The 26789-nt window shown below is 43.4% G+C and overlaps 1 protein-coding gene and 1 long non-coding RNA gene across 2 annotated transcripts in view; one reads left to right on the forward strand and one right to left on the reverse strand.

The window, feature by feature from the left end:
* Positions 1-1004: 1004 nt before the first annotated feature.
* The window catches only part of LOC308651396, a 39215-nt gene continuing 13430 nt past the window's right edge, over positions 1005-26789 (reverse strand). The window contains exons 2-3 of the long non-coding RNA XR_014022542.1: positions 14809-14903; positions 1005-1074 (exon numbers count right to left, since the gene is read on the reverse strand). This is a non-coding gene — a long non-coding RNA (uncharacterized lncRNA). The remainder of the gene's footprint in view (positions 1075-14808; positions 14904-26789) is intronic.
* Positions 3126-26789, forward strand: part of TNFRSF17 (TNF receptor superfamily member 17) — a gene marked incomplete at its 3' end in the record, with an annotated part of 29732 nt that continues 6068 nt past the window's right edge. The window contains exon 1 of the mRNA XM_081300022.1: positions 3126-3192. The remainder of the gene's footprint in view (positions 3193-26789) is intronic.

Genomic DNA, 26789 nt, shown 5'->3' on the forward strand with positions numbered 1-26789 from the left:
TTTTAGTTGTAGTTGGACACAATACCTTTATTTTATTTATTTTTATGTGGTGTTGAGGATCGAATCCAGGGCCTCGAACGTACTAGGTAAATGCTCTACCACTGAGCCAAAACCCCAGCCCTTGATGAAAAATTTTAGGTCATATTCTTCTGTAACAGCCATTCATTTAAATAGATGACAGGCAGATAAAAGGTGATAGATAAACTTCAGTAGGTAGACCAGCCCATTATTAACACAACAGTATTTTAAAGTCACTATAACTTACAAAGAGGGAAATAATCGGTTATTTTTACTAGCGTGGTTGCCCTCCCACTAAGATTAAATTATTGGTAGATTATCAAAGAAGTTCATTCTACCTTCTTATTGTCCTTGCTCCTGAATAGGTCATTGATGCTACAGAAAAATTTTGTAGTTTTAGCAACAATACATTGATGCTACTATGGACCAAATGTCCACAGTGGGCACTCTGAAGATAGGTAGGCTGGATTTGAATCCCATGTTGGCCAGCCATGGCCTTGACCATCCCTTCTGGACCTTAGTTCTCTCGCCTACACAATGTGGAAGGATGTAACTAGTCACAACACCAGCTCTGACTGAGCTTTTTCTATTTTATTATGTGCACATTAGTAATCTTGTTTAATCTGCTTGGAAATCTTGCAAAAGAGGTGACATAATCTCCATCTTACCAGGGAGAAAACTGAAGTTGAGCAAGTTGTAGCAATGTGTCCAGGGCTGCAGAGCTGGTAGGAGGCAGAGCCCATTCTTTCCAGGACCTGTTGGACTCTGGGATTTTGCTCAAATGTTAACCTCAGTAAATTTTTTTTTCCTGAAAATTTGCCTTTCCTTTTGCCATTTCTGCCATTTGAATGCAACTGTAATTTAGCAAGTGCTATCAGAAAATAATCAGAAGAACCCAGATAACAAAACTATCAGCAGCTCACCCAGGCAGAGAAGAGACACAGCAACTGTGAGAAGAATACCGTTCATCACGATTTGTGCTCACTTTTGAGGAGGTTTTAACAAAGTCTTGGCCTGGCCTCCTCGTTTAATCCACCTCAAACTCCCTGCAAAACCCTGTAAGGAAAGGACCAGTTAGTTTTGCTCTTCTGCAACGCTCCACTTAGGATTTCCATGTAGTTCCCTAGAGAGACATTAGGTGTCACTTGTGAGTCGTGTGAAGTCAATTCTCCTGGCAGTTGACAGCCTGGGTCCTTTCCCTAGAGCTTCCGGCTCCCTGAGATCCGGCTTGGAGGTATGTCCATTATCAGGACTTCTGCCCCCGCTCTGCCTGAGTAATCTGCTTCTCATTTGTCCTAAAGAAGAGGGCTCCCTGAAGATGGGTAAGCTTCAAGTTTGAAGACTTCAAGGCCAAGGCCAGAGACTTGCAAATTATGTCTATGGACAGGAGGATGCTGTCGAGGAAGAGGGGGAGTGTCTGCAACGCCCCTGCCAGCTTGGAGAGCTTTCTCCCAGAATTCCCTGCACTCTGCCCATGGGCTTGTCCACACCAGCCTGTGAGCAACTGTGAGCAATTGGAGGGCAGGGATTATAATTTATCCTTCTCTCCTCCCTCCTTCTTTCCTTCTTTTCTTCCTTCTTCCCTCCCCTCCCATAAATATTTATTGAATATGCATTATGTGCCAGACGCTGGGCATAGAGCAGAGAAAATAGAAAATTTCTCTTCCTTCCTGGAATTTCCAATCTAATTTCTTATTTATCTGTATGTTCTCAGCACCTAGCACACCATAAGGCACTTAATAACCACTTTAACAGCCTGGTATCTCTTCCAGTTTTCTTTTATGCATATCTGAATATATATATACACGCTATTTTCAATTTGAGATGCAAATGGGATCATGCCTTAATACCATTCTGTGACATACCCTCCTCCTCTAACAGTGTATTATGGCCCTCTTGCCATATTAGGACACAAAAATCTACTTCAGTATTTACGATTTCTCAAATCAAATGCTTTTTGGAGTCACTGAGATCTGTTCCTTAGAATTTAGAAAAGACTGGCTGGGACTTCAAGTTCACTCTCTTTGGATTCTCAGGGTTGGCCTAGGATTGGGAGTGGACTGGCATGCTCAATTTCTCGCCATCACTTCTGGTCCCTGTTCATGCTTCTGCTGAGTGGATTTCATCACAGTTTGTTTAGCCACTCTCCACTGCTGGGCTTGGAGGTTGTTTCCGGTCTTTTACACAATGCCATAGTGAATAACCTCATTCACCTTTTGTTTTATGCATGAGGAATAAATTGCTAGAAGCAACATTGCAGAGTCAATATAGCAATATATAAATGCTGAATTCTCTCCACTAAGGTTATATTAATTTTCATTTCTGTTACAGTATGTTATCAAATTGTGATTTTGCTTATCTGTGCACACATACACACATTTCTTTTTCATATATTGGACTATTTGTGTGTGTGTGTGTGTGTGTGTGTGTGTGTGTGTAGGAATTATTAATCTGAAGCAGCCTTTTATGTGTCAGAAAAAGTCATCTCTTTGTAATTTGAAATGTGATTTTTTTTCTTATGTTATTATTTGCTTTCATGTCTTTTTTTTTTTTTTTTTTTTTTTTTTTTTTTTTTTTTTTTTTACTGAGGATTGAAACAGAACCTTGGGGCACTCAACCACTGAGCTAAATCCTTAGCCCTTTTTATTTTTTATTTTGAGACAAGAGAGTTGCTAAGTTGCCCAGACTGGCCTTGAACTTGAGATTCTCCCTCAGAGTCCTAAGTAGCTGCGATTACAGACCTGCACAACCTTGCCTGGCTTCCATATTATTGTTCTTTTAAATCACACAACTCTTTCCACTAAGTTGCATTGCAGCTTTTCCTAGAGTGGAATTGCTTGGTTACAAAGTATAGTATCTTTAAAAGGATTTTGGATACATAGTGGGTATTAGATATTATGTGTTTAAAAACAAGTAACTTTTATAGGTTGAGAGAAAAGATCCCCCACTCATCAACTTGGGCTGACCTTCTCTAATAAATACTTCCACCCACTTTTTATTTTCCTATATTATTTGAAACAAATTATTCCATCTTTAAAGATTTCAGAATTTAGAGAAGACATAATCTTTGGATAAGAAATTCACCATCTCTCTTCTCTGTTCTTCCAGGTACAGGCAATAGAAAGTTCTCCACTCATGCTGATCGGAAAGCTATCCCTGAGAGGCCACTTGGAGGTAAATGTTTAATCACACTCCATGTGCCCTAGGTGGAATCCTGCTCTCATTTTGCAGATAGGAAAAACAAGCATTCACATGGATGAGTCAGCCAGCCCGAGGCCTTTTCTTGTCCAATGAAAAGTCCCCCTAGATCCCAAAGCTCTGCCTGAAACATGAATCTTAACTTTTTTAAAAAAATTCATTCAAAATATGGGCAGGACATTGCCATCAGTCTGTTAATATGTCCAGGTCTTTCCTCTGCCTCCTTCTGTTTGGATGTTGCTTCTAAGAATAATAACCATGTTGATGTGTACTTCCCTCCTGGGATTTTTTAAAAAATAAAATTAGTTTCTTTTTTTTTTTTTAAAGAGAGAGTGAGAGAGGAGAGAGAGAGAGAGAGATAATTTTTTTAATATTTATTTTTCAGTTCTCGGCGGACACAACATCTTTGTTTGTATGTGGTGCTGAGGATCGAACCCTGGCCGCACGCATGCCAGGCGAGCGCGCTACCGCTTGAGCCACATCCCCAGCCCTAGTTTCTTAATTGACAGGTAATAATTGCACATCTTTATGGGGTGCAGTGTGATGTTTCAGTGCCTTGTGTGATGATTAAATTAATATACTTATCCATCATCTCAAACATTTATCATGACTTAGTGATGAGACTAGGCAGCATCCTCCCCTGTGGTGAGTTGGATTTTTAGAATACAGTGTGATGGGCATCGGGCAGCACAGTGGACCTCTGTATTTCCCAGCAGAGGCCATCTGGCCAGGGAGAGGAAGTGTGGAAGAGGAACACAAGCTTATAGGCCTGTGAGTGGGAGAACTGATGCTTGAACCTCTTTGGGGTCTCCTTCTGCTTACCCACAGTGCATCTGAGACACGACTGCTCCCTGGGTCCTGTTCTCAGTCACTATCTGGATGGAAAAAGATTCCCGGCACAATCCCCAGAAGGGCTAGTAACTGAGCAACAGAACTTGATCATGGCATTGCCTGGGGCCTGCCCCCAATCTCCTCCCACCCTCCTTGGGGCCAGTTCCTGAAAGCTTTTCCTGCTCTTGACAGGCTCCCACTGTCCATCTTCAGCTGCTTTCATTGCAGGGATACAGGCACTGGGGGTGGGGCTGGATAACATGCTGGCCACCACCCTGGGAGGGTTTCATCATGGCTCTGTCTCTTCAGTTAGGTGGCCCAATTACTGCCAGGATTTGGGAAGCAGAGAAATCCAGGGGTGTGGCACCATGCAGATGTTCACTGATCATCATCTTGAAGGTGCTGCAGCTTCTGCCTGAAAACCTGAGTTACCAGCCTGGTGCTCACAACCCCATGGGTACCAAACTGTGTACCTGCCACTGAGACCCTACCTATACTGGCTCACAGGAGCCTCCAGTGCCCCAGAGATGGGCATTTAATATTATTATTTTATGCCCAGGAGGAACTGGAAGAGACTCTTTGAAGCCAACAAGTCATGATGCCAGGATTTTGAATCCAGGGCTGTCTCACCCCAAGGTCCTTGCTCTTAGCTTTTGATTCATTTTTAACCACCCCACCCACCCATCCTGGAGTTGAACCAACAAGGACCTTGAGCATACTAAGCAAAAGCTCTGCCACTGGGTTAATCCCCAGCCCTTATCAATCTTTTGATTTTCTTTTGATTCATGGGTCATTCAAGAGGAGTAAGATCAGGCAAGAGGTGACATGAATGTTAGCCAGTGTCACTTTTCCAGGTTCAATAGAGTCCAAGCATTGGAGCTTCCCGGTGGGACAGCGTGTTTGCAAGGAAAGATGTGTGGCCTCTTTGGGGGTACTCCTAGAGATAAGGGGGGGGGAGGACTTCTGACTCCATGGTAGATCACACTGGACCTTTGGAAGGACCTCATGTCACACTGAACGAGTGGCCTCGGACATCCATGCTAAGTGGAGGCTGTGGCTGTGTCCACTCTGTCACCTCATCAGGACTCGGAGCCACCCAGAGAGATACTGAATGCCACCATGCAGGAAAGGGAAGACAGCCTTCTCATATTAAATGTTAAATTACGACCACAGACAGGAACTCACTTTTCACTGTGTCCACCTAGCCCCATTAAATTAAGGCGTCCCTTGGTGGGGGATTTCCAGCTGGGACTTCCCACATGGGTCAGTCCCTTCAGGGAATTTGTGACACTACTCTTCATCTGGGCTCTCAAATATCCAATGTAGGCATCACCTGACACTCTCCCAAACTCCACATCCAATCCTTCACCATTGTTCTAATTTATTTTCTTTACATCATTTCAAAACTTTCAGTAAATCTTATTAATTTTACTCCAAAATACATATATCCCACAGCTTTTGATGCTGTAGCATGGCTGTCCTGTGTTGTCGCCCCCCTCCCCCTTCAGCCGCTGCATCCCCCGACCTGGGAGGCGGGGTGCAGCTGTCCAGTCTGTCCACAGCTTCTCTCTTTTCCCACAGAAATGTGTTCTCGAAAATTCGGCAGAATGGGGGCTGAGGGTGTGGGCCCCTGGAAGACTGCTCGCTTAGCCTGTGCCACACTGGCCTAAATGCGGACACAAATCAGGCATAATGAGCTTTTAAAAATCCTGATCATATGCTGGGCATGGTGGTGCACACCTGTAATCCCAGCAGCTCGGGAGGCTGAGACAGGAGGATCTTGAGTTCAAAGCCAGCTTTGGCAATGGTGAGGCGCTTAGCAACTCAGTGAGATCCTATCTGTAAGTAAAATACAAAATAGGGCTGGGGTATTTTGTATTTTATTTAAATAGAGAGTGGCTCAGTGGTCGGATGCCCCTGAGTTCAATCCCCAGTACAAAAAAAGAAAAAGAAAAAAGAAAAATCAGATCCGATCCTATAACTATTCTGTTTAAAATTCTTTGATGGCTGTTTTCCTATTGCCCATAGGAAAAAAAAAATCTAAACTCCCTTGGTCTCCAGGGTCCTACATAAGCTTGTCCTGCCCACCTTCCCCTGATGAACTCTGTTTCGGAAACTAACTTTCTTCAAGTTTCTACCCATGACTGTGATCAACCCAGCCCCAGGGCATTTGCACGCACAGCCCCCCCCCCCACTGGGCCTACTACCACAGGAACTATGAGGAGTCCCACCCTTCTTTCAGGACTTTGTTTCTGTGTCAGCAGCTCCAGACATAAAATCTTCCCTGCTCCTCTGAGCAGATCTCCCCTTAAGTGAAAGTGTCCCTTTCATTTCCATCTGATAATTTATCCCAGATGGTGTTCTGGGTAGAATTATGTTCTATAAAAGGGCAGGTCTAAGTCCTAAGCCCTTAATACCTGTGAATGTGACCTTACTTGGAAATGGGGTGTTTGCAGATGTAATTCAGTTAAAATCAGGTCACACAGGTTAGGGGAGGCTAATGACTGGTGTCATAAGAAGAGGGAAGTTTGGACATAAGTAGGCACAGGGGAGGACACCATGTAAATACGGGAGCAGAGATGGGGGCAGGATGTGGACAAGCCAAGAAACCCAAGAACTGCTGTTTCCATCAGGAGCTGGGAAAGACAGGGAAGGACTCTCTCCAAGAGCATCTGGAAGGAAGAACCACACTAACACCTTAGTTGCAGACTTTTGGCCTCCAGAGATGTGAGAGAGTAAATTCCCATGTTTTTAAGCCACCAAATTGGGCTAATTTGTTACCTAGAAAACGAATACAGCTAGTAACTATTTTGTTTGCTTATTTTTTATTTTTTAGATTTTTCTCTTACTTGTCAAGAGTTTTATTTCATGATCATTTGTATCCCTGGTGCCCAGTGGTATGTGGAGCATATAGTAAATGCTCACCAAATACCTTTGATTCCCCCGTGTCCAATCAGCTAGAATAGCTTATCAACTTTAGCTTGCCCTGTGTTCGTTGCTTTGTATATCCTCTGTGGCTTCCATTTCTGTTCATCACCTTCCTCTCACTTTTAATTTTTAAAAACTTTATTATTTTTTAGTTCTGGGCATTGACTCCAGGGCCTTGCGTATCTTGGCAAATGCTCTAGCACTGAGCTATAACCTTAGTTCCTTCCCTTCTTTTTAACACAGATCTGATCTTAATTTTCTGCTCTAAACCTAAACTCTCTAACCACTGCCCATACTTGTTTCTGCACCTTGGGTGAGCTCTGTAGCCTCTCAGCCCCGGTCTCCTGATCTGTTCAAAGCAAGTAATACAGCACCTGCCTTACCAGGTCAATGTCGAAAATAACCAAGAATCAATACAAAGCATGTCACATCCTAGCATTCTCGTGAATGCCAATTTCTATTCAGGTGAGGTTATATGAAACACAAGGCTCTATGATATGAGTCTGAGCTGGCTTACCCAGCAACTGTCAAAAATGATAAAAAAAAAAAAAAAAACAAGGTTTGCCTGGCATTTGGGCCTGTTGAAGTTTGGAAAAGACATCAATTTTGAAAGCATGGGTTTGCATATCATTATAGACACAAAGAAAATACATTAAGTGAAAGATTTAATGTAGGTTCACATGTATATTAAAATTGTGTCATTGGCACCAGAGATGTAATTTTAAAAATAGAAATAAAGGAATTCATTTTAATCGTAGCTCTGAAAATTGGTGTTCTCCATTTCTGAAATCCTCTTAATCAGGAAATTTCAAAAAATGCTTAAAATGGGTGGGAACACACATCAGAGCAATTCTGAAATTTAATGTGTGCAAATTATTCATATATTCATCATTTTATTATAGCACATAGATTTGTGGAATTAAGTTCAGGGTAAAGGGAATATCCATTAGCTACTATAAAGAGGCCCATAAGTGAAATGGATTTAAATATTATAACTACCTTCCTATTGACTCAGAGCTCTTGCCAAAGCCTTCGCTGTTTAATACATTTGGTGGTTCTCATTGATGTGAAAGGCTGAATTGGTGGAAAATTTTCCTTATAAAAACGTTTTCTTTCACAAAGTGAGACTTTCAGTAGCACTGAATCAGACTGTGGTGTGGCCAGCTGCTTTTCTGCAACTGCTTTTGTTTGTTTGGAAAAGCTTTAAAAACAGGCTCAGCCAGGAAGGGAGTAATGATTGAAAACAGGAATATGGATAGGCCTTGATATGATGGCTAGCCCAGGTGCTCCCAGGAAGATGAGCATGCTATGAACAACTAGTAATTAAAATCTGAAACTCACCTAAATGGTAGGAGATGAAGAAGCTTTGGCTCATATTCTGTGGCCTGGGAGGGGACAATAGAGGCAGGGCTGTGGTTGGAATGTGCCCCTGGAGTTCATGTGTTAGAAACTAGTCCTCGATGCCAAATGACCTTTAAGAGGTGATCAGATCATGAGAGTTCTATCCTCTCCAGTGACTTAATGCTGGTATCACATATGTGGGCTCTTTATACGTGGTCTCTCTCTATTTCTCTCTTGCTTTTGCCCTTCCGCCTTCTGCCATGGGATGATACAGCAAGAAGACCCTCTGTTGAACCACCATGCAAAGAAAAGACCATGGACTACAATTTTAAATCATATTAAAGCAAGCTTGTATTGTGCACACATAGAAAGCTAGTCACCAGCAACTGACTCTCCCAATCTTGGGCTAGAAATCAGCATTCTAGCTCTCCAGGAATAAGGTTTTATAGCACAAAAAGTTGCAAATAGGGGGTGTCTTGAGAATTCACAGATAACAGGATTTTGACAAGCATAATACAAAGGCAGATAGCAGGTTAATGATCTACATGGCATGATATTTCAAGGAAAGGAGTAAATTCAGATCCCAACATCAGGGTTTATGAGGTGCTGCTGAGGTTTTAGAGAGGGATGTTATCTGGTCAAGGAGAGCCAGGCATGGGTGAGGTTCAGATCATGTGCAGGAATTCCAAGCAAGTTTAGAAATCTCAGTAACTTATAGTAACACAGAAATTAATTTTTTTAAAGAAAGAGTGAGAGAGGAGAGAGAGAGAGAGAGAGAGAGAGAGAGAGAGAGAGAGAGAGAATTTTTTAATATTTATTTTTTTTAGTTCTCGGCGGACACAACATCTTTGTTGGTATGTGGTGCTGAGGATCGAACCCGGGCCGCACGCATGCCAGGCGAGCGTGCTACCGCTTGAGCCACATCCCCAGCCCCAGAAATTAATTTTTAATGACTTTGTGATGAGATGGTTCCCAATCTTAAGACGGAATTAGGCTGGGCTCATCACCTTACCAGATGTGGACCCCTTGATCTTGAACTACTCAGTCTCCAGAACCAAGATAAATAAATTTCTATTCCTTTAATTACCCAGTCTGTGTATTCTGCAAAGCAGCAGGAAGTGCACTAAGACAAGCAGCTAGCTTTTCAGGCAGAATATTCTGCTGATCTTCCCCCACCCTGTGTGTGTGTGTGTGTGTGTGTGTGTGTGTGTGTGTGTGTGAGAGAGAGAGAGAGAGAGAGAGAGAGAGAGAGAGAGAGAGAGAGAGAGAGAGAGAGAGATATGACTTCCCCCCTGGTGATATGTCTGTTTATGAACCCATCTCAGCAGTAGCTGTAGGTCCTTGGTGTATGGTGGTGCCTGCCTGTAGTTCCAGTGATACAGGAAACTGAGCAGGAGGATCATCAAGTTTGAGGAGAGTCTTAGCAACTTAGCGAGGCCCTGTCTCAAAATAAAAAAGAAAATGGCTGAGGATGTAGCTCGGTGATAGAGAGCTTGCCTACCATTGACAAGTTCCTGGGTTCAATTCCCAGTGACAGAAAAGAAAAAGAAATGGGGAGATTACAAAGGACCATGATTGAAGAGCTAACAATGCTCAATTCCAAGAGACCAGATAGACGTTTTGTTTGAAGTTCGGATCTTTGACCAGGAAACATTTTTTTCTTATGTTATAAAGGGCATTAATGGGAAATTGATGAAATTTAAATAATATTTGATGATAGTATTGTAGCAATATTAATTTCCTGATTTTTTGATAATTATACCGTGGCTATGTACTAGATGCCCTTGATTTTAGGAAATACACACTGAAGTATTTAAGTATGAAAGAAATATCATGTCTCTATCTTTATTTCCAAATCATTCATAAAAATGAGAATCATATAAAGGCATAGTAGTCTCCCCTTATCAGTGGTTTTTCTTTCTATGGTTTTATGGCTTTATGGCTTTAGTTACTTGTTGTTAATCATGAATACTACCAAACCCTATATATACATAGTACAATAATATTTTGAGAGGGAAAAAGGGAGGGAAGGAGAGAGAGAGGGACCAGGAGGAAGAGAGACCACATTCACATAATTCTTATTACAGTATATTGTTATAATTTATAATGTGCCTAATTTATAACTTAGGCACAGTAATTTCTTACTGTGCCTAAGTTATAAATTAAATCTTATCATAGGTGTGTAAGCAAAGAAAAACAGCACTACAGGTTTTGATATGATCTAAGATTTCAGGCGTCCATGGGGTTCTTGGTGTATACACCCTGTGGACGGGTGGTGCCCCTGTACTCTAGGGAGGTAGAATGATAAAGCAGATGCAAAATGTTACCACTTGAAAATCCTAATAGAGGGCTGGGGATGTGGCTCAAGCGGTAAGCGCGCTCGCCTGGCATGCGTGCGGCCCGGGTTTGATCCTCAGCATCACATACCAACAAAGATGTTGTGTCCGCCGAGAACTAAAAAAATAAATATTAAAAATTCTCTCTCACTCTCTCTCCTCTCTCACTCTCTCTTAAAAAAAAAGGAAAATCCTAATAGAATTCCTTGTACTATTTTTACATATTTTTTATAAGTATAAAATTCTATTAAAGTTAAAAACAAAACACCATAATTAGGGAACCCTCTGCCGTTGTATGTCTTAGTGCTGATTGCACTACAATAAATTTTCTGCAAAGTACTTTTCAGGGGGCTGGGGATGTGGCTCAAGTGGTGGCGCAATCGCCTGGCGTGCGCCTGGTGTGCGTGCGGCCCGGGTTCGATCCTCAGCATCACATACCAACAAGGATGTTGTGTCTGCTGAGAACTAAAAAAAAAAAAAAAAAAAAAAAAGTACTTTTCAGGCAGGATGTGATTCTTGCTCATATAATGGCTATTATTGTTGTATTTTTTCAATACTCTGCATGAATTGTACTAAACGTCATAGAAAAATTAAAGATTTACTCAGTACCCGGGCTCCCTGGGGGAAAAAGAAATAATGAAGCATTTTTGCTAATGTCAAGTGTGTCAAAGAAAGTACAAGGCAAGTTGCTTTCTAAAATTTCTAGCAGATTACAACAGTCACTAATATGGCAGTATGTAAAAATGTGGATGTGTAACCGATGCGATTCTGCAATCTGTATTTGGGGTAAAAATGGGAGTTCATAACCCACTTGATTCTAATGTATGAAATATGATATGTCAAGAGCTTTGTAATGTTGTGAACAACCAATAAAAAAAAAGAAAAAAAATAAAAATAAAAAATAAAATTTCTAATGAAAAACTGGAGGGGGGGGGGTGCAGCCATGAGAGACCCTGGGTTTGATCCCTAGTACTGCAAAAAAAAAAAAAAAAAAAAAAACAAAAAACCAAAACTAATACTTCAACGCATTTTGTACATTTTTAAGATGGTGTAAATATTTATTTGTATTTAGCCTGAGAGGGTTATGAGGCTTATAAAAATAGACTACAATATTGGTACATCAAGTCTTTCCAAAGCATTTAACTTAGTTTTGAATGTATATTTAACTTAGTTTTGAATGTATATTTAACTTAGTTTTGCATGTATATTTAACTTAGTTTTGCACGTATATTTCACTATGTGATATTTACATAAATAATTATAATAATAAATACAAGTTCTATAAATATGTTGGGAACACACACGAATAACATTTGGAATAAGTGCACAAACTCAATAGGAATAAACACTCAGGCACTTTCTTGCTGTGGGTATCAGTCAGGGTATCTTAGGTTGATGGGGTGTTGATCAATCCACCTAGTAAGTTAATTGGAGATCGTATAGGAAAATTAGCACTTTGTTAAATAGCAAGTATTTACTGTCATGTGCTCAACCATTGCCCTTCCCGTGGATATTTCACCAAGATATTCTAGGCTCTGGTAGTAAAATGTTATCTAGTTACCGCCATCACTAAAGCAAACAAATACCAAAAGGGGAAAGGCTTTCTACATTCCAAGGTTTGTGACACCACTCTTCAAAGTCAGCACTGTATTTGAAGAGCTTGCTGGTAACATTTTAGTTTTGATAAGATTGAGCCCCTATTTTGAGAAATCCAGAAGTAGCTCCATCATCCCGGTCAGAACTGTTTTTTTTTTTTTTTTTGTTCGCAATACCAGGGACTGAACCTAGGGGACGCTTCACCCCTGAGCTACATCCCCAGTCCTTTTTATATTATTTATTTTGAGACAGGGTCTGGCTAAGTTGCCCAGACTGTCTTGGAACTTATGTTCCTCCTGCCTCTGCCTCCAAGTCACTGGGATTGCAGGTGTGTTCCACTGAGCCCAATCAGCTTGGTCAAGACCCCAAGATGGAAGAAGGGGAAATGAATTTACCTCTGTAAAGGAAGAGGAATTTAGTGGCCTGTGTATGTGAGAAGTCCCATGCTTACTAACCTTAGGCACTGTTACCACCAGGAACTCAAACAAGTAAACATTTCTATTAAGTGTATCTCGTGTGGAGTGTGGAGGCTCATGTTGGTGATTCTAGTGACTCAGGAGACTGAGGCAAGAGAATCTCAAGTTCGAGGCCAGTCTGGGCAACTTAGCAAAACTCTTTCTTAAGATAAAAAATAAAAAGGGCTGAGGGTGTGGCGCAGTGGTAGAGCCTTTGCCTGGCTTGTGTGAGACTCTGGGTTCAATCCCCAGTACCATAAAAACAAAACCAAAAAACCACAAAGAACTCTTATCTCTTCCCCAACACACTGAGATTCATTCAAGGGGAGAATCTTTTGTGCTGGAGAAACATCCTGATTGGTCACAAGTGCCCTCACACTGAGCCTAAGTTGTGCATATCGTAGCATGTCCCCAAATAAGTCCCTTAGAATACCAGTTCAGTTAATGGGTGTTCTGTGAAAAGGGTCCATGGTCACATGCATTTGGGAAACACTGGGTGGGGTCCAGAGTATCCTCAGTTGAAGGTACTGGGTTCAAAAGGAGACACCCTGAAGTCTGGCACTTTGGCATGCTGGGGATGAGAAGACCTCTGGGGTGAAGTCTCTCGACCTTCTTCTGTCCTCTTGTTTCTTACCTGTCTTTCTCCTTATCCACCCCCAAGCAATTCTTAGAAACCAGAATAACCTCTTTCCAAAGGTGAGTCACAGAAACTAGAATATTACTCCAACCATCTCCACCCTTCTGCATAGGAACTAGCCCCAAAGGAATTTTCTCACCTACCTTTGGTTGTAGGCGATAAGACCCTCATTCTGGAGGGATTCTGCCCCATACCCAGGAAGAAGGAGTGCCCTATAGAGGCCAAGAATAACCTGAGCACAAGCCTCACCAGCTCCCCCCAGGCTGTTCCCATTAGGTCGCAGGCCTTAGTCCAGATACATTTCTACAAGGCTGTGCATTCTTTATCAGATCTAACTATAAAAATACACAGTTTCCCCCAAGTATTTGAGCCTTCCTTTCCCATGTTCCACTTAAAACTTGAGTTAAGTAAATGTGTTATGCTTTTCTCTTGTTGATCTGTCTTCTGACCCAGGAGTGTGGGCCCAGATGCTTATGGTAAGGAGGACAGGCACCGCCCCTTTCCACCCGCACACCAGACACTCACAGAACACTGAATACACAGACACACATTATGTAGCATGCATAGTTTCCCCAAACTCCTTTGCATGTAAATCTTTCTTTTGGTGATGGAACTGAACCCAGGGCCTTGGGTATGCTAGGCAACCACTCTGCCACTGAGCTACGCTACCCGGTTTTTGAAATCGTTCACTCATGGAACATCTTTTACACTAGCTGTTCCTTTAAATTCGTTTTAGGAAACACTGATCTCTGTCCTTGAAAGCTGGGTCGTTTGTGGAAACACGGGATTTTTTGATTGAGATAAAAACCACAGCAAATTATAAAATAATGTTCAATCCCAGGTTTGGCCACCAAAGTAAATAAATAAATAAATAAATAAATAAATAAATAGTAAAATAATAAAATGATGAAAGTTCCTCAAAGACTTAAACAGAATTCCCATGCACACTGGAAATGGTACTATTAGGTGACTCCCTACGAAAACTGAAAACATGTCCACATGATGATTTGTTCGTGATGGGCTGCAGATGTGGCTCAGTGATAGAGCACTTGCTGGGCATTGCATGAGGCCAGGATAAATAGAATATGGTTTATCCTTGTCATGTACTTTTTGTGAACATAGAAAGGAATGAAGCCCTGATACATCCTAGAGCATTCATGACCTTTGACGTTATCATGCTGAAGTAAAAGAAGCCAGACACAAAAGGCCACATATGATATGATTTTTGTTTACATGAAATGTCCAGAATAATGAAATCCACAAAGACAAAAGTGGATTAGTGGTTGTCACTGGCCAGAGGGGAGAGGATTGGGGCATGACTGCTTAAAGGGATGCAGGTTATTTTTGGGATGTTGAAAATGTTCTGGAATTAAGTAGTGGTGTATATTAGTCTGTTTCCTTGTACTATAATAAAATGAAATGCATGAGGCTGAGTACTTTAGAAAGAAAAGAGGTTTACTGAGCTCACGGTTTTGGAGGCTGAAAGTCCAAATGGTGTGGCACTGGCTCTGGTGAGGGTTCCTTTGGCTGCTCGTGGTGGATAACATCACATGCCAGGAGTATCTAGAAGAGGGAGGGAGATCACATAGCAAGGCAGCATGGGGAGCAATCAACCTTTCAACCTCTCACTGCAGAGATTGGAGAAAATGTAGTTTCACTTTGCTCAGCAGTTCATCGCATCCCAAATGTGTATGTTCCAGAGTCATTTATATCTTAGGAAAGAATTTCCTCAAGGGTACTGTAAAAGTTCTTGAACCTGACATCTTGAAGGGAGTTGTAAACAACCAGCTAAATAATTACATTGTCTTTCTAAGCCATAGAATTTTTTTTATAAATTTTTTTTAATGATTTTTTTTAAAGAGAGAGACAGAGAGAGAGAGACAGAGAGAGAATTTTAATATTTATTTTTTAGTTATTGGCGGACACAACATCTTTGTTTGTATGTGGTGCTGAGGATCGAACCCGGGCCACACGCATGCCAGGCGAGCGCGCTACCGCTTGAGCCACATCCCCATCCCAACCATAGAATTTTTATATGTGATCATGTTATTATTATTTATAAATAACAATAGCATGTTGACTGATACTGTTAACATTTCTGAGGTACAATATGCCTAGGTTATTAGATTGTTTAATGCTACAATCAAATATTTGCAGGTAGGCTTTGTTGATATGGTACAAAATGTACTTCCTGAAATTTGTCTAGGTGGTTAGAAATTGTAGAATATGGAGCTCTTGAAATTTTAAAGATCCTTATCCTACAACCTGTGTGACAAACTACATAGAGTCACGTCCTATGTCCCAGGCTCCGTAGTGGTTGCTCGTGATGCCTTCACAGCAAACATATACAGTAGGTACCCAGCCCCCATCATAGGTCAGATAACAGCTCAAGTCATGCAGCTAATGAACGGCACAGGTGGGACTGAACCAGGACTGACTGCCTGATTCTCAAGACCATCATCTTTTTTAAAGTGCATGTTAATTATATAGAATAATGGATTTCATTGTGACATACCTGCACATGAATCTAACATATTTTTATCATTCCCCTCCTCCCTACCCATCCCTTGCTCTTCTCTCCCACCTCCCCCCGCCACTTCCTCATTTCTAATATTTTTCTTTCTACTTTCATGTTGTCAAGACATGATCTTGCTGGGCATGGTGGTGCATGCTTGTAATCCCAGCAACTCTGGAGTCTGAGGCAGGAGGATCTCAAGTTCAAAGCCAGCCTCAGCAGCTTAGCTAGACCATGTCTCAAAATAAAACATAAAAAGCATTGGCAATGTAGCTCAGTGGTTAATGCTCCTGGGTTTCAGTCCCTAGTACCCAGAACAACAACAACAACAGAAAAGATAAGACCATGAGCTTAACTTCTACCCCATGCAGCCTTTATTCCACACATCCTCAGTTATTAAACAAGTTTATGTTTTAATTACCATGGTGTGCAGATGGATTTTGATGAATTTAAAATGAATCCAAGATTTCTCAAATTGTCTGCTATTAATACAAGCCCTATTGTTTGAAGTGTTTTACACTTTAAAAAACCAGTGGAAAACGTGCATTTAAACTCTTCTAATTAGGATGGGGGTGCGGCTTGGTGGTGAAGTGCATGCCTGGAATGTGTGAGGTCCTGAGTTCCATCCCTAGCACCAATAAAAACCCACCACCACCCCTACCGATTAGAATTAAGATCACCTTTATTGCTTAAGTTGTACTTGTGCAGTCAGAAAAATGTACTGCTTACACCTGCTGTGGTGGGACCAGAGGTAATGGTTCCAACTAGGGCAAATGGTTCATCCTCATGCAGCTTGATACCTCTCTGGGTTGAGCTGGTCATGGCTTGGCCTTTCCTGGGACAGTCTCAGTTGGCACCACTCTCTAGAGGTAGAATGGTCTGCCGATCCATATAACTGATCCACCCCACAGACCATCTTCATCATGATCCACAGGGAGATCTTCTGCCTCCCATCTCTGCAACTCTAGGCTCTACAGAGTTGTCGTTCCTGGTCCCCAGAACTTACACCATGGCAGAGATCCTGTTGAACCACAAGCTGTGCCAGTACATTTTGGACCCCTGTGCCTAGTGTTCAGCAGGAGACAGGGGCATCACCAGGCTAAGGGACATAACTGGTCTGGATCAGTAGGAGAGAAGACTACTTATACACAATAGGGTCAGAGAGGAGTATCTGTTCAACTAGGAGATCTACTTGGGAGTGTATCAATCTGTGTTGGGTGGCTATAATAAAGTACCTGAGGCTAGGTGACTTACAAAGTAAGGAGGTTTGTTCAGCTCACAGTTCTGGAGGTTTGAGAATATGGCACTGAGATCTGCTCTTCTTTGGTGAGAGTCTCATGGTGGGTGGCATCACACTGGTAGGAGCACGTGGAAGACATCACATGTGAGACAGGAAGCAAAAAAGAGCTGAACTTGCTCTATGACAACCCATTCTTATGAGAAATAATCTATTATGTACAACCAGGATTAATCCCTTCTGGGGGCGGTGTCCCCCATGACCTAACCCCCTTCAACTAAGCCCCACCTCTTAGAGGTCCTGTCATCTCAACACTACTACACTGGAGACCACGCCTCAGAGCACAGAACTTTGGGTACATCCTCAAGCCATATCCAAGCCATAGCAGGGGGCTTCCTGGCCCTCCCTGTACTGAATGAACTCCTGGGGTGACCCTAGCCTGAGAAGGGTACCATCTGCTTAGACCTTTGGTTCTCCCATTCAGGGAGAGCCGAAGGTAAGGAGAATTTGATTGGATGGCGGAGGAAGAGAGGGTGTTCTTCCTGTGCAGCCCCCAAACCAGCGCAGTGACAGAGGCTATGGTAGGAATCACTAATTTTCCTCTTTGAGTTTCCCCCAGGGAGGAAGGATCACAGAACAATGGAGGCCGCTTCTTGCACTTGCATGGAGAGGCACAAGGTGTCGGCTGTGGTGGCCAAAGACGCCTTTGGTCTCTGAGATGTGCTGCAGGGGACAAAAGCAATGGACTTCCCCAGCCGATGCCACCAACCGCTGCTTTTCACTGAGACTAAGGTTCCTGCGGCTGCTCCCAGCCAGGCCTGGGCACTGCGAGGGTCATTCTGCAGGACACAAGGATTCTCTGAGGGGCAACTCTGCCTCAAGAACTCCCCATTAGCTGGGCGCGGGGGCGCATGCCTTCAATCCCAGAGGCTCAGGAGGCTAGGGCAGGAGGATTGCAAGTTCAAAGCCAGCCTCAGCAACTTAGCGAGACATTGTCTCTTAATAAAATATAAAAAGGGCTGGGGATGTGGCTCAGGGGTTAAGCACCTTTGGGTTCAATCTCTGGTACCCCACCCACCTCCCCATTAGACTGGCCAAACCCTTTTGGATGGTGCTGCATTCTGAGCCCCTTTTTCTCTTGTTGTGCTGGGGATGGAACCTGGAGCACCAAGCATGCTAGGCAAGGGCGTTACCACTGGGCCAGGCCCTAGCCCCTGGTCTGAGGGTCTTCCTACCCGATTCCTTCTTTCCCTCTCTCCCTCACTCTTGTTGAGCTCAGAAACCTCATCTCCCTTCTCTGGCTTTTCCCCCTTTATTTTCCCTAGGTGTCCCCTATAATAGACTCCATTCTTGGCAGCTGCTTCTTGGGGGACCCCAACTAATGCTGGAGTTTCTTCCCCTCCACCCTCCTCTTGGTCCAGTTTCAATGTTGCCAGTTTCAATTCCATTCCCTAATGGCATTTTCACAATTGTATGTTCTTTGGACCTTCCTTCCTTCCTTCCTTCCTTCCTTCCTTCCTTCCTTCCTTCCTTCCTTCCTTCCTTCCTTCCTTCCTTTCCTTCTTTCCTTTTGCTTCCCCTACCAGACTGTAAAGTCCAGTACATCAGGGACCATGTCCAAAAGAGGTCACAGTTGTACCAAGTCTCCTGGCTCAGTGTCTGGGTTATGGCAGGCACACACTCAATATTTATTGGTCAGAGGATTTTTCTCCATCTCTCAAGTCATCTAATGATGCAGATGCTGCTTGGCCATCTCTGTGCCTTGTCGTTGTTGGTGTTTAAAGTGGAGACAAGGAGGGTCACAGGGAGAAGTCAGTGTTAAAGAAAGAAAGAAAGAAAGAAAGAAAGAAAGAAAGAAGAAAGAAGAAAAGAAAAGAAAAGAAATCAGATTCCCCTGACACAGTGCACCTCACAATTGTGAACAACTGGGACACCCTGGAAATCAAAGTGAAGTCACTTTGAAAAATTCTAAAAGAGTTGACAGAATGTGGCTCTTGTAATGGGGCCAAGAGGAAGAGTTCAGAGGAGCTGGTCTTCAAAGGGAATCTTCAGGGAAGCCAGCAGAGCCTGGAGAATTGGCCCCAAATCAAATTAGCCTTTTCTGGAGATGTGCGGAGATGGTGGGAGGAGGGAGAGGAGGAGGAACAACTCTGCACACTGCTCTCCCCTGGCAGGTGGGGATACCTAGCTGCCTGCCTGCTTAGATTCCAGCCCTGATCTGCTCCTCTAAGCATGAGGCTCACTTCCTTCAGGCTCTGTTTCAAAGTGAAGAAGAAAGTAAGCCATCTGCAGTTCATGGGTACACCAAGGTGCTAAGGCTTCTGTTTTGGTGTTTTCTGTTCTTTTGTGTTCTTGTTTTGGGTTCTTTGGAGGCCTCTTTTGTTTTGGATTGCAATACACTGGAAAGTTTTGCCTGGTGATATTTAGTTATCATAAAGAAGTTTCTAGTGAAAGTAAACAGGTAGTGTTGCATGGCAGCTAAATCAATGGCTTTGGACTCTTATTAATAAGTCAGTATAGTTGAGGTTCTGTTGCAGTAACAAACATCACTCGAATCAGGGGTTTATTTATTTTTTATCCATGCAACAGGTGTCTTAGTTGGCTTGGGCTGCCACAACTTAATACCATAGACTAGGTAGCTTAAGTGATAGATTTATTTCTCTTACTTCTAGTGATGGGGAAGTCCAAGATCAAGGTGCTAGTAGACCTGTTGTGAGGCGAGGACCTGCTTCCTGCCTTATACATAACCACCTTCTCTCTGTGTGCTCACATGGCCTGTCCTTGGTTCATGTTTAGAGAGAGGGGTTGAGAGAGAGGGAGAGAGAGAGGGGGAAGAGAGAAAGAGAGATTATTCTTCTTATAAGGTCACTAATTGCTCCATGAAGGCAACCCCCTCATGATTTCACCTAAACTTAATCACCTCCCAAAAGCCCTCCTCCAACACCATCATACTAGGAATTAGGGCTTCCACATATGACTTTTGGGGAGCACGGACATTCAGCCCATAAAGGCATCAGCTGAGGCCATGTCCACATCACCCTCCCATTGGAATCCAGGCCCACAGAGATGTCCCCACGTGGAGCATTCACAGTCACCGAGACCAAGGCAAAGAGACCGTGGCTCTACAAGCTTCTGCCTTCAGGTGACATGCGTCTCTTCTGTTTGAATTTCCTTGATCAAAAGCAAGTGCACATCCACCTGTAACTTCATGGGAAACACAGTCCTGCCTTGGGCTCAGGGGGAGAGGAAAAGCATGTTACTGGGGACAGCTGTTATGACCTGAGAGATCCAGTCTAGATGCTGCTGAGAAGGTGTTTTTAAAGAAGTGATTACCGTTTAAGTCAGTAACTTTGAACAATATCTTTTCAGCCCACCCTGAAACCATACAGGGATGGAGATTCTGGGACACACAGTTTCCAGAGGAACCAAGTTGATACAGCACAGAGGTTATTTATTCAAAGACATCAAGGGAAGGCAAGGGTGGATGTGTGGTCAAGGGCTTTGTGGTGCTTTAATTTATGTATCTACTTGACTGAGCCATGGGGTGACTCAGATACTAGGTCAAACTTGGTTCTGTGTGTGTCTTTGAGGACATTTTTGGATGAGATTAACATTTGCTTTAGGAGTCGGAAGAGAGCAGACTGTTCTGCCTAATGTGATAGACCTTGGCCAATCAGTTGAAGGCAATACAGGGCTCCTCCCACCTGCCTGAGCTGAGACTTTGGTCTTTCAGCCTCAATCTGAAACATCAGCTCTTCTTGGGTCTCAAGTCAGGACTCTGGGGCTAGAACTTACCCATCGACTCTCTGGGGATTCCAGCTTGCTGGCTACAAATCTTGAAACTTCTCAGCCTTTATAATCACTGGATTCAGTTGCTTCTAATCTCTTTCTCTACATACGGATAAAGACAGAACCCCACTTATGATGGTTGGACTTAGGATTTTTCAATCTTATAACGGTGGAAAGTGATACCATACTTTGAATTTTGGTCTCTCTCATGCAGCCCCAGTTAGTCACTCAGTCAGGAGGGAAAACAGCCACCACTGCAGTGGGGCTGTCACCCAACTGTGATGTGTGGTGGCTTATGTGTATTATGAGATCTCCAATTCTCGGTGAGTTTAACAGAACAAAACCCCATTATAAGTCCAGGAGCACCCTATATTCATTCCGTTGCTCCTCTAGAGAACCCTGATGGATTTCAGGTCTGGCTGTCCCATTCCAAGTGAAAATTCTACTAAGGTCTTGAGAAGAAATTGTGAACTTTTAGATTGAGGTTAAAGGTAGAGGTGTTCTCGTCTGAAAACTTGCCTGTAGATTGGTAATTTTGGAAAAAGAATCTTTTAGTTGGATGAAATTTTCCTTCTAGAACAAGCTACTGTGCAGGTTGTCAGAATCCAAAAGGAGTCACTTTTATCAAGCACTAACCCAAACAGTAACAATAAATAAAGCCAAGGGCTTATGAAAGGGGTATTGGGGGGTGTCTCAGACATGTGTGCCTGATTCACAAAAGATGCTTCCAGAAATCTGGCTGCCACTTATAGAGACAGTATCTCTGGGAGGATATCTGCCTAGAAATGTCTGTTCAACTCCGACCTGACAATATCTCTCATTGGAGATCTTCATGGCCCAGGATTATCACTGCTTCCAAATACCTAATCTTCCTCACCTCTTGCCTCAGCTGCTTTGAATACGCCCATAGCTTACCCCGTTTTACGTGTTCTCATTGCAATGCTCGGTGAGTGCCAACCCAACATCACTATTCTTTGCAGAGTCTCCTCTGATTGTTATTTAGGTGGACAACTAATGGCTTCAGAAGTTTCAGGCCTGGCTGCTTTGCTTCGTTGGAGCTGTGAGTGAGGGGTGAAGCTCCCTTCTGCTTTTCTGAGTCTGGGTTCTCTGTTCTTTTCATGTTAGGCAAGGTCAGGCATAGCATACTTATGGGGATGTGGTGACATCGACGCCCTCTCTCATGATACTTGAGAATAAAAATATCTTCACATGAATATCTTGCTGTTTCTGTTTTATTATTATCTGGCTTAGTCCCCAAATCACAATCTTTGAGAACTAGAGAGAATCATGGAGATAATTAATTTTTCTCAAGTCGTGTTCCATAAAACTTAGGTTCCTAAATGTTCATAAGGGACCCGTGGGGAAAAGGAATTTAGTATTCACATAGGTTTGATAAATTCATCCTCCTTTTGGAGAATCCGACTGTCCTTTAACATAGTAAACTTTGAGACACTGGTTAGATTTTGACATGGAGATTTCAAGCAGACAGCTGGTCCATGGGTCTGGATTTCAGGAGTCAGGTTGGGGTTGGATACACAGGCTTTGGAGTTAACATGTTTAAAACCATGGGGACAGATGAGATTAATGCTGAGAGAGTTTAGATGAAAGAAGTAGTATGTGAGGTCTGGGGGTGCTGCAGCTTTCTTGTGCTCATGAAAATGGAGCCAAGACCCTGAGATGACATTGCTGAGCCAAATGAGAGAAACCAGATGGATTAACTGGATCCCTAAATCTGATTCTACCATTGGACTGAAAGGTATAAAGCCAGTAAATTCCTTTTTTTTTTTTTACTTCAGTTTTTATATCATTTCTTAAGGAAAGGGTCCTTGGTGTGCCATCTCCAACTCTTTGCTTCTCCATACTTTCGCCTGTTCTGGGGGATGATCAGAATTATTTCACCTTGAAGACCAATAGGAGGCCTGGCTTACCCAGGCCTGCCCGAGGTTGACATCTCAGGCTTCATGGAGACATGAGTTAACATGGTTGATGGCTACGGACTTCATTTTTACTTTTGGACTAGCAACCCAAACTAAGTCTAACTTATGCTAGAAAGGGCAAGGATGGGGGCAGGTACCCCTCCTCCTCTAGAAATGGAGTCCCTCTCTTGGGGGTGCACCTGTGCTAGAAGTTGGGGTGCCCCTCCTTTAAGGGCACCCTTCTAGAGGGGTGCCCCAGGTCCCCACCCTCTAGGGATGGGGTCCCCCTCTCAGGAGTTGTCCCTCCTCTAGGGATGGGGGTGCCCCTAAACCTCTAGGGATGGGGTACCCTCTCAGGGAGTGCCCCTCCTTTAGAAGTTGAGGTGCCATTCTTTAAGGATGGTCTTCCCCTCTCAAGGGGTACTCCAGGTCCCCATCCTCTAGCGATGGGGTCCCCCTCTCAGCAGGTGCCCCTCCTCTAGGGAATGGGGGCACCCCTCCTCCTGTAGGGATGGGGTACCCCCTCTTGGTGGGTGTGCCCTTGCTAGGGGATGGGGGTGGCCCTACTCCTTTAGGGATGGGGTACCTCTCGGGGAGTGCTCCTCCTTTAGAAGTTGGGGTGCCCCTCCCTTAGGGATGGGGTCCCCATCTTGAGGTGTTCCCCAGGTTTCCATCCCCTAGGGATGGAGTCCTGTTCTTGAGGGGTGCCCCTCTTCTACAGATAGGGTCCCCCTCTTCTAGGGATGGGGTCCCGCTCTCAGGGGGTGTCCCAGGTTTCTATCCCGTAGGGATGGTGTCCCCCTCCTCTAGGGATGGAGTCCCCCTCTTGAGGGATGTCTCTTCTCTATGGATGGGATTCCCCTCTTCTAGGGATGGGGTGCCCCCTCTCAGGGAGTGTGCCTCAGCCAGGGGATGGGGGTGACCCTCCTTCTCTAGAGATGGGGTTCCCCCTCTGGGTATGAGCCTCCAACAACACTGAATACAGTGATCACCTCATCTGCCAGAATTGATAATTTATTACTTTTTGCAGCATAATAATCATAGAGGACTCTGGGCTTCCTGCTGCCACTTCTCTCCTTAAGGTCATTGAGGTCGGAGGGAGAGGTGATTACTAGGCCAGTTGTTGAAGCCATAGCAGAAGAACCAACTGCATTTGCTAAAGAAGATGGCATAGGTGCCCCAGAGGTCTGATTGTTGTTAGCAAGATAACTGGATGGAAAAGTTCCCAGTTGTTTCTGGAGGTCTAACATCTACTGGTAACACTGAGCCTAGTAGGTCATCTGGGCTTCTACAGAGTCAGGCAGTGGAGGGGATGGACATGTGTACTGCTGATTCCCTCTAGCAAAAGTCGGTAATTTCTGCTTGATGATGAAATTCACTTTGAGTTATCCTTAATTCCTGTTCGGATTTTGTCACTTCCTCTGCCCAAATCTTCAGCCATTTTACATGCAGGAAGTTGAGCATGTAAGAGAAATTTACCATAATATCATCTCCTTCAAGGCGAGCTGAGCTGTAAACTTCTGATTTCTACAGCTTTTGCCTTTAAAAAAATATTTATTTTTTAGTTTTAGTTGGACACAATACCTTTATTTCACTTATTTATTTTTATGCGGTGCTGAGGATTGAACCCAGGGTCTCGCACCTGCACTCTATCACTGAGCCACAACCCCAGTCCCTTGCCTTTTTTTTTTTAACCAATCCTTTTTAATCTTAAATTCTTGACATTACAGAACTAAACTGAAATTTATTAACATTCCACTCTTACATTTCTTATTGACAAACAGAAATAAAATCCATGAGCCAAAAAACCCCAAACAAAAGTAAAAACAGGTAAAAGCTTATAAAACTAAATATAGATTCCAGCATTTACAGCTGAACAGAGAATGTGATTTTTAAATTCTTAGCAGATGATAAAGTGTAGAAAATGAACACTTACAAATTATTTAAAACCTGGAATCATTGACCAGAAATTATACAGTTGGATCATGGGAAAACAGCAGAGAGGGGTTATAAGTCCTACACTCTTCTAGCTGCACCCCATTCCCTTCTCAGAGGAAAGCCTGGCCATTGATTAGATACTGGGCCAGATTATTTCTGGCAGCAGAGCCAATGACAGTAACCTGCCTTCCAGAAGAGCCTTCTACTGCATTGGCAATTTTGATCTGGGCCCTGGACATCTGGTGGATCTCATTGATGTTGGTGCGTTGGTGCCCAATTATGCAACCAATTAAGTTATTTGGAATGGTGAGTTCACTGGTGGTTTGAGTAGTTGCATCCAAACTTGCCCAATGGCCTTTCACCTCTGGAGAGCTGCAGTCAGTTCTGGAGAATCCAGTCCTGCCGTGCATCATGGCAAAGTGAGACTGTTGTCATGCCACCTGGTTCAGCTTGGCCTCCTCTAGGGGTGGGGTCCCCCCTTTTGGGGGGTGTGCCTCCTTGTTGGAAGGATTGCAGGGTTTCCCCACAGAATCAATGATGGAGCTAACCAACAAACCTGAGTGCATTCATCTATTTTGTTGCTGTAACAAAACACCCAAGGATGTATAATTCATAAAGACAACACATCCGTGTAGCTCACAGTTCCGGAGGTCTAAGAGCATGGGGCTGGCATCTGCTCAGGGTCTGAAGGCAGAACTACCCCATCCCTTCCAGGCCTCCTTGACTCAAGGACCTCCCAGCAGGCCCCACTTCTTCACCATCCCACCCCTTCTTCGCATCACCACAATGGGGACGGAGCTTCCCACAGGAGCTCTTGTAGGACACAAACCAAAGGGAGTAAGCAGAGCATCCCTGAGGAGCCCCAGCAGACTTTGAAATTTCCTCTGGACCAACTGCTCTGAGGCCTGCACTTTAAATTACTCACCAGGAAAGACAATATGCTGTGGGGAGCAGAGATGAGGCCAGATGTGGCCCCAAGGCTCTGGTCCCTGGGATCCCCCTGAAGGCTGGGCTGGGTGACTTGCTATGAGGAGCCTGCCACCCTCTCTTAGAGGATGGAGCCATCCTAGGCTTCTCCAAGTTGCCTACAAGTGATTAAGAATGGTTTCTGCAGGTATCTGCTGCTCTTAAGGCCAAGGGAGTATATCAAGGGAAACCTGCCTCTCACCCAGCTTTTCTTCCTCCTCTAAGCCCCCTACCATTTAAAAAACCTCTTATTTTAAAATAATAATTATTATTAAAAAATAATTATTTGAACAGTACCAAAGATTTTTCAAAGGAAAGAAGTCTTTTTCCACCCTAGTTTTGCTGTCTCCTGCCAGACACTAAAAGACCTGATAAAGCTGGATACAGTGGTGCATGCCTATAATCCCAGCAGCTCGGGAGGCTGAGGCAGGAGGATTACAAATTCAAAGCCAGCCTCAGCAATTTATTGAGGCTTTAAGAAACTTAGTGAGACTGTGTCTAAAAAAAAAAAGAAAAAAAAAAAGAAAGAAAGAAAAGAAAAGAAGGGCAGGGGATGTAGCTCAGAGGTTAAGTACCCCTGGTAAAACAAAGAAAAATGTCTGACAAGAACAAATTTAGAGGAGAAAAAGTTTATTTTGGAGCTCATGGTTTCAGAGGTGTCTCAGTCCATGCACATTTGGCTCCATCCCTCATGGCGGAAGTGTATGGTACAGTAAAGCAGGTCAGAACGTGGCCATTAAAAAGCAGAGGGGAAAAAAAAAAAAGAAAAATATTGAAAAAAAAAAAAAAAAGCAGAGGGAGAGGGGCCAGGATTGTGGCTCAGTGACAGAGTGCTTGCCTAGCATGCATGAGGCACTGGGTTCAATCCCCAGCCACATTAAAAACAGCAAACAAACAAACAAAAAAACCAACTTAAATAAAAAAAAAACAGAGGGAGAGAGAGCTCTTCTCAACAAGTACAAAATATAAATCCCAAGACATGACCCACCTCCTCCAACCACACCCTACTTGCCTATAGTTGTCACCCAGTTAATCCATTCAAGTGGATTAATATACTGATTAGGTTTAGGCTCTTAACAATATCATTT

The sequence above is a fragment of the Spermophilus citellus genome (genome assembly GCF_964194105.1).
Source record: "Spermophilus citellus genome assembly, chromosome: 6".
In the NCBI taxonomy this organism is placed as follows: domain Eukaryota; kingdom Metazoa; phylum Chordata; class Mammalia; order Rodentia; family Sciuridae; genus Spermophilus; species Spermophilus citellus.